At 50.2% G+C, this 7,464-nt stretch overlaps 1 protein-coding gene across 1 annotated transcript in view; it reads right to left on the bottom strand.

Moving 5' to 3' along the window:
* FAM184A (family with sequence similarity 184 member A) overlaps positions 1 to 6,640 on the bottom strand; it is a 322,784-nt gene extending 316,144 nt beyond the window's left edge. The window contains exon 1 of the mRNA XM_082249799.1: positions 6,582 to 6,640. The gene's annotated coding sequence lies outside the window, so the exon portion shown is untranslated. The remainder of the gene's footprint in view (positions 1 to 6,581) is intronic.
* Between the last annotated feature and the right edge of the window lie 824 nt (positions 6,641 to 7,464).

Raw genomic sequence — 7,464 nt, forward strand, 5'->3', positions numbered from 1 at the left:
GCCGTTTCGCGGCCGGGGGCGGCAAAGTCCCGGCGGGCCAGCTTGGATCGAGTGGCCAGCATGGCGCGCGGTTACGTTCCGCGGCCGGAGGGCGGCAGCCCCGGCGGGCCAGCTTGGATCAAGCGGCCAGCATGGCGCAGGGTGCCGTTTCGCGGCCATGTCCGCACAGCCCCTGACATCTCCTGTACCATGTCCTCACAGCCCCTGATGTCCTGTACTATGTCCGCACAGCCCCTGATGTCCTGTACCATGTCTGCACAGGCTCTGATGTCCTGTACCATGTCCGCACAGGCCCTGATGTCCTGTACCATGTCCGCACAGGCCCTGATGTCCTGTACCATGTCAGCACAGGCCCTGATGTCCTGTACCATGTCAGCACAGGCCCTGATGTCCTGTACCATGTCCTCACAGCCCCTGATGTCCTGTATCATGTCCGCACAGGCTCTGATGTCCTGTATCATGTCCGTACAGGCCCTGATGTCCTGTACCATGTCCGCACAGGCCCTGATGTCCTGTACCCTGTCCGCACAGGCCCTGATGTCCTGTACCATGTCCGCACAGGCCCTGATGTCCTGTACCATGTCCGCACAGGCCCTGATGTCCTGTACCATGTCCGCACAGGCCTTGATGTCCTGTACCATGTCCGCACAGGCCCTGATGTCCTGTACCATGTCCGCACAGGCCCTGATGTCCTGTACCATGTCCGCACAGGCCCTGATGTCCTGTACCATGTCCGCACAGGCCCTGATGTTGTGTATCATGTCCGCACAGGCCCTGATGTCCTGTATCATGTCCGCACAGGCCCTGATGTCCTGTACCATGTCCGCACAGGCCCTGATGTCCTGTATCGTGTCCGCACAGGCCCTGATGTCCTGTATCATGTCCGCACAGGCCCTGATGTCCTGTACCATGTCCGCACAGCCTCTGACATTTCCTTTACCATGTCCGCACTTTTACCACTTTTAACTAGAATTTGCTCTTTTATATATAAAGCCATATATGCTTTCATATCTATCTTATCTGTATATAATACACTCTTCAAATTTGCTTTAAAATGCATAGTTTTCCCTTTTATGAACAAGAAAATAATGGCGTTATGCTGTTGGGCCGGTATAATAATGCTATGGGGCTGGTATGAAGTTTTTTCCAGGGCTGAATTTTATTCCCAGTCCGGCCTGTGCGTCGAGGCCCCTGCTGGCTCTGTCTCTCTGGGTCCAAGAATAAGTCCAAAGTCCGGATGTTCAAAGGTTTTGGGACACCCGCCATAACTCCGGACCCCGGGGCGACCGGAGGTTCGAGCTCCGTGTTTTACGTCGCCAGGGGAACGGGCGACCTCCCTGAAAAATTTGGGGTTCCCAGCTGGAAGCGGAGGGGAAGAACCGACCCCGGACGCGGGAACCCCCGGCGGCGCGCCGCGATTTAGCCGCGGCCTCGGCGGATCGAACTTGCGGTTTTTACTGGTCGATATCTCCGGAACCGTAGGCGGCAGGGACGCGAAACTCGGTGGGCCGGGGGTTCGGGATCCCCTCTGGGTCTGGTGCAAGTTTGGGGTCCCTGGACACAAGGGGTCCCAAAAATAAATTTTCTGGAAGTCCCCCTTAAGGGGGCACGTCAAGGCCACCTCCGGCCGTACCCCCCGGGGGCCAAATAGTTGAAAAAGTCAAAGGGGAAAAATGGCTTCCGTGTCAGGGTGACCGGCCGGGAGAGCCTGGAGCTGCTCACCCTGCTGGCCGTGGCTCTTGGCGTCAGTGGGGAGAAGTCGGCTTCCATGCCAGGGTGACAGGAGAGACACCCTGGCACTGTGTGGGACTTTGCCTTCCTCCGTCCGCGAAACGGCACCCTGCGCCATGCTGGCCGCTTGATCCAAGCTGGCCCGCCGGGGCTGCCGCCCTCCGGCCGTGAAACGGCACCGCGCGCCAGGCTGGCCGCGCGATCCAAGCTGGCCCCCGGGACTTTGCACGATTTTCCGCCGGCGGCCCGCGGAAGTGGCGGATGAGGACGGATTTGCCGGCCGGGGCCGGCAGGGAGTTCCAGGGGAGCGGACCGAAATTCCGGTTTTCAGCCGGTCGCGCCTGGAACTCCGGTCGGGCAGGGGGGGTCGGAGGGAATTGCTGCTGCGGATATATGAGAGGGTGGTTTATCGGAGCCCTCGACCACGGCGAAGCGACAGATGTTGGCCCACCGCCCAGGGCGCCTCGCCTCCCTCCCGTCCTCCTCGGGAGCGCCGGTCCCGCCGACCAGGCAACGGTTCCCTGCGGCCCCCGTGGTCGGAGGCGCCCCGCCTCCGGTCCGCCGGACCTCCACCGCAGAGGGCCAGGTGAGTCTGCCAGGACCCGAATCAGCTTCCAGACGGCCAGACAGACGCCGCCGGACGGCCAGCAGGTCCGTCGCGGCCGGGTCCGCCCTAGGAGCGCTCCCCGCGGGAGAACGGTGGCCTCCAGCCCCACTCCTCCTCCCAGGCCATCATCCGAGGGCGTCCCGACCTAGCGACCACGGCCTCCCGCCCCGGCGGCGGTGCGCACATCGCCAGCAACTCCCGCGACCGCACCCTGGGGGGTGTGGGACAGCGCGGCCGCCCCCCGATTGGGAGCGCCCGGTCCCGCCGACCCCCCCTCCCACTCGGCAGCCACGGATTTCGGCGCCCTCCTGCACCCCCCTTGTGACGCCCCTGCCAAGAGGCCCCTGAAAAAGTTGACCAAAAAATTTGAGGCTAGCTACTCCAACATTTTAAGAGTGGTAAATGAAGATCTCCCCTATCTCTTTGCCAAATTTGGGACCCTGGACTTATTCAGGGCCTGAGCTGTGGCCCCTCTACTTTCCCTAGCGTGACTGCACCTATAGTTACATGACGGGCCCCCCACTCCTCCATATATATATAAATGGAAGAATAAAAAAATATATATATATATATATTTATATATATATATATATATATATATATATATATATATATATATATATATATATATATATATATACATACACACTAACTAATATATATGTTTTTTTTATTCTTATATATATATATATATATATATATATATATATATATATATATATATATATATATATATATATATATGTAATTAATTTTTTTTTATTCTGATATTTCATATTTGGTTTTTAATATTTTTCTTCAATATATATATATATATATATATATATATATATATATATATATATATATATATATATGTGTGTGTGTGTGTGTGTGTGTATAATTGTTTTTAATGCTAATATTCATTACTTTATTATTATTATTTTATTATTTAGTATGCAGTACCGAAGGAATATGTGTGTATATATATATATTTTTTTTTAATACTAATATTCATTATTTTATTATTATTATTTTATTATTTAGTATGCAGTACCGAAGGAATATGTGTGTATATATATATATATATATATTTTTTTTTTAATAGTAATATTCATTATTTTATTATTATTTTATTATTTAGTATACAGCGGTACCGAAGGAACTACTTTTAATAAATTTATTACACGGCCGCAAGTCTCCTAATCCTCCCTGCCCCGCCCCCTGTAAGAACTCGATGTCTACTAATCCTCCCCGCCCCTTGTAAGAACTAGATGATATTTGCATCTACCGCCTCCTGCCCCGCCCCCTGCAAGAACTCTTCCGCCCCCTGTAAGAACGCTTCTCAGAGGACCTCCAGAATGCCTTGTGCGCATGCGCACCCAGGCGGAAGTGACGAGGGTATAGCAATCTGAGGGGGTATAGCATTCTGTCACAACACCGGCATCACTGCTGTGGGCACCCGCCTGTGACAGTTTGCGGCTTCACAGCCGGGTACGCACTGCGAGTTGCGCTACGCGCCGTGATTGGCCGGCAATCTTCTGGGACCTTTGACATGTCCCAGAAGATTGCAGGGAGGGAGGGGGAGAGGAGAACTTCCGTTCAGGGCGCCGTGGCGCTCCGAGCGGAAGTGGGAGTGGGTACCTGTCAAAACTAGGTACCCGCTCCCCCCCCCAAAAAATGACATGCCAAATGTGGCATGTCAGGGGGTTAGGACCACCTAAAGCGGAAGTTCCACTTTTGGGTGGAACCCCGCTTTAATCTTTAACTGCCATAATGCTGCACATGTGAGCCAGTTTGGTTGAGAGCACAACCAATGTGACAGTTACGTTCTCGGCCTGTGCCAGGAATGTAACTGTTTTTTTAAACTGTTGAATCAATTGGTTTACTTCTGCTTTAACAGCTTCCCAAAACAGTTACATTGAAGGCATGCCATTAATAATAACAGTCACGTTTGCTTTTGCTCCCAATCCAGGCAGTCTGTCAGGCAATCAAATTGGTTGTGTCATAACTGATCCCATTTAAAGCACCATGGCAACTGCATAGCAAACCGAGGACAAGATGGCAGCCTCCTTGGCTGTAAAGGATAGGAGGGTGTAGTTCCAATTTAGGTTGCATTCACACTAGATACAAGAACCCCACTGGGGATTCCAGTGATTAGCTGTGGGAGGTAGCCCCATTGAAAGCAAAGGGAGGCTTCCAGCCCTCACAGATAATCGCAGCAAATTGAATGTAATCTCTCATGTAATGATCACATGCGATTGATTAGACATGGACACAGACTGAGTGGGAAGTTATAAGGGGGTACCACTGGTCCTCCTGTACAGTGCCTAGGCCAGAAAGGGGTCTGTGCAGGAGGGAAATCAGATGTGGCAGGGAGGATGTTCAGTGCGGTGGGTGGAGGAATGTACTGGAACTGACACTCTGTAGCCCCCCTCTGCAGCAGCTGAAACCCGGCTGAAGAGGATAGGGGGGGAAGCTGGCAGCACTGCGGGAGACAGGGGCATACAGGGGGGGCCCAGGTAGTTGAGGGAATTTGACAGGAGGGCATGATCAGTGAGTTGGGGGGAGGGGGATTGAGCAACTACAGGAACCAATCCCCTGTGTGGCTCTCTTTCTCTCTCCTCTCCTTTTTTTATTTAGCGAAAAATAAATATCCAGGGGTGACTAAATATCACCAAAAGAAAGCTCTATTTGTGCGAATAAAATGATAAAAATGTAATATGGGTACAGTGTTGCATGACTGCGCAATTGTCATTCAAAGTGCGACAGTGCTGAAAGCTGAAAATTGGCCTGGGCAAGAAGGCGGTAAATGCTCAGTATTAAAGTGGTTAACTTGCAGGCTCGGTTCACATTGGTGCGATGCGGGAACCCTGCAAATGAAGTGCGGATTCCTGCATCGCACCCGACTCGCAGGCAGTTCACCCTGCCATATCCGAACTGCTTGGAGTGTCAATACAATGTTAATGACACCCCCAGATCACTTCGCAGATCGCAGTGAGAACTGTCAATTCAGACAGGAATTCGGATTGCATGGGTGTGAACACCAATGCCATCTGATTCTAAAGCGGACCAAAAAAAGGGTCCTGCACGACTTTGGTTCCATTGTGATGCAAATTAAGTGTCGGTTCACACTAGGGAGATGCTAAACATTGCATGTGATTCGCACACCGCATTGCTGTGCAGATAACATGGCATGTCTGTGTGATGTGATTTCAGCCATACAAAATTGATGTCTTATTTTTCCCACAAATATAGTTTTCTTTTGGTGGTATTTGATCACCTGTGCGATTTTTATTTTTTGCGCTATAAACAAAAAAATAGCGACAATTCTGAAAAAAAAATATATATATATATATATTTTTTTTTTTTTACTTTCTGCTATATAACATTCCCAATAAAAAAAAAATTTAAAATCTAATTTTTTCATCATTTTAGGCCAATTTGAATTCTACCACATATTTTTGGTAAAAAAAATTCCCAATACCTGTATTTTGATTGGTTTGCGCAAAAGTTAGCGCGTCTACAAACTAGAGGAAAGATTTATGTTATTTTTATTTTTTACTAGCAATGATGGCGATCAGCGATTTTTAGCGGGACTGTGACATTGCGGCAAACAGATCGGACATCGGACACCAGGGGCGATCAAGGGATTAAATGTGTCCCTAGGGGGTGCTTTCTAACTGTGGGAGGGATGGGCTTGCTGCATGAACACAGAGACATGTGTTCCTAAATAAGAGGAACACAGGATCCCTGTGTTCAGAATTAACAGAACAGCGGCCTGCCGTGTTTATAATGGAAGACCACCGTTCTGTCTCCATGGGGAGCGATCACGGGTGCCCGGCGGCAATCACGACCGTCGGACCCGCTGATCGGCTTCCTTTGTGGCTAATGAGTGTGAGCGCACACCCCCGCGAAGTGACGTAGAGTTACGTTGTTTCGCGGGACAGAGTAAAACTGCAGCAGGTGGTCGTTAAGTGGTTAATTAGCGATGTTGCTTAAATTGAGTGTGCCATTACAGTGAAAATAGTAAAATAATAATACGATTTCCATGGTGTAACATTAGTCCAGGGACCGCAGTCTGCACGTTCTTATCACTGTTGTTATGTAAACACGAGTGCACTATATAGAGAAGCTACATTGTGGCTGTAGCAGCATAGGACACAATTACACAGCAATGTACGAGCCATCCTGGGTACTGGGGACCACCGCGGCTCCTAACACACACACCTACCACACTCATACATACGCGGCTTCATTGTACCTGGCGGGGTCCTTGCGCTGTCCTGTTGCTAGGGACTTCGCTTCGGTTGCCAAGCAAAGTTCGGAACCACCTGCCTTACGTCACGCCGTCCGGCGTTTCCTAAGGCCCCGCCCACTTGTTACTGGGACAGCAGACCTGCAGTCTATAGCTGTGGGAAGTGTTGTGAATCGTTGTCATGAAGTGAAGTTCCAGCGGGCGGCTGTGGGCTGTAACTGCAGTGTAATGCTTTTAGCAGGGGACGTGTCAGTGAAATGGTATTACCCCTTCATGCCTAAGCCTTGTTGCTTACAAGATGACATATATATTTTTAGCAGATAAAACAGCGATTGGTGCAATATTTTATGCCGCACTTTATTTGCGCAGCGGTCTTTCAAATGCAATTTTTTTTTTTTTAAGAAATACACTTTCATAAATTAACCACTTCAGCTCCAGAAGGTTTTACCCCTTCCTGGCCATTTTTTTTTTTTTTTGCAATACTGCACTGCGTTGCTTTAAATGACATTTGTGCGGTCGTGCAACGCTAAGGGTCCTTTCACATGAGCAATGCGCCCGACAGACTCTGTTCTGCTCAGCGGGGGTCGATCCGCCGATCCCAGCTGAGCAGGCGGATGACAGCTCCGTCTCCGCTTACTTTGTAGAGACAGACCTGTCAGATCCCCGCTCTTCTCTATGGGATATCAGGTAAAAACAGACTGCCTATCCGTTTTCAACTGATCCGATCCTCCAGACGGATGGAAACCCTATTTTACAAAGTAAGCGGAGACGGAGCTGTCATCCGCCTGCTCAGCTGGGATCGGCGGATCCGTCTGGATTTCACGGACCGGATCGGAACGGTTAGCAGCGGGTGACAGCGGCAGTGGCGTACCTAGAGCATTTGGCACTC

Source organism: Pelophylax lessonae (genome assembly GCF_965119305.1).
Source record: "Pelophylax lessonae genome assembly, chromosome: 3".
In the NCBI taxonomy this organism is placed as follows: Eukaryota; Metazoa; Chordata; class Amphibia; order Anura; family Ranidae; genus Pelophylax; species Pelophylax lessonae.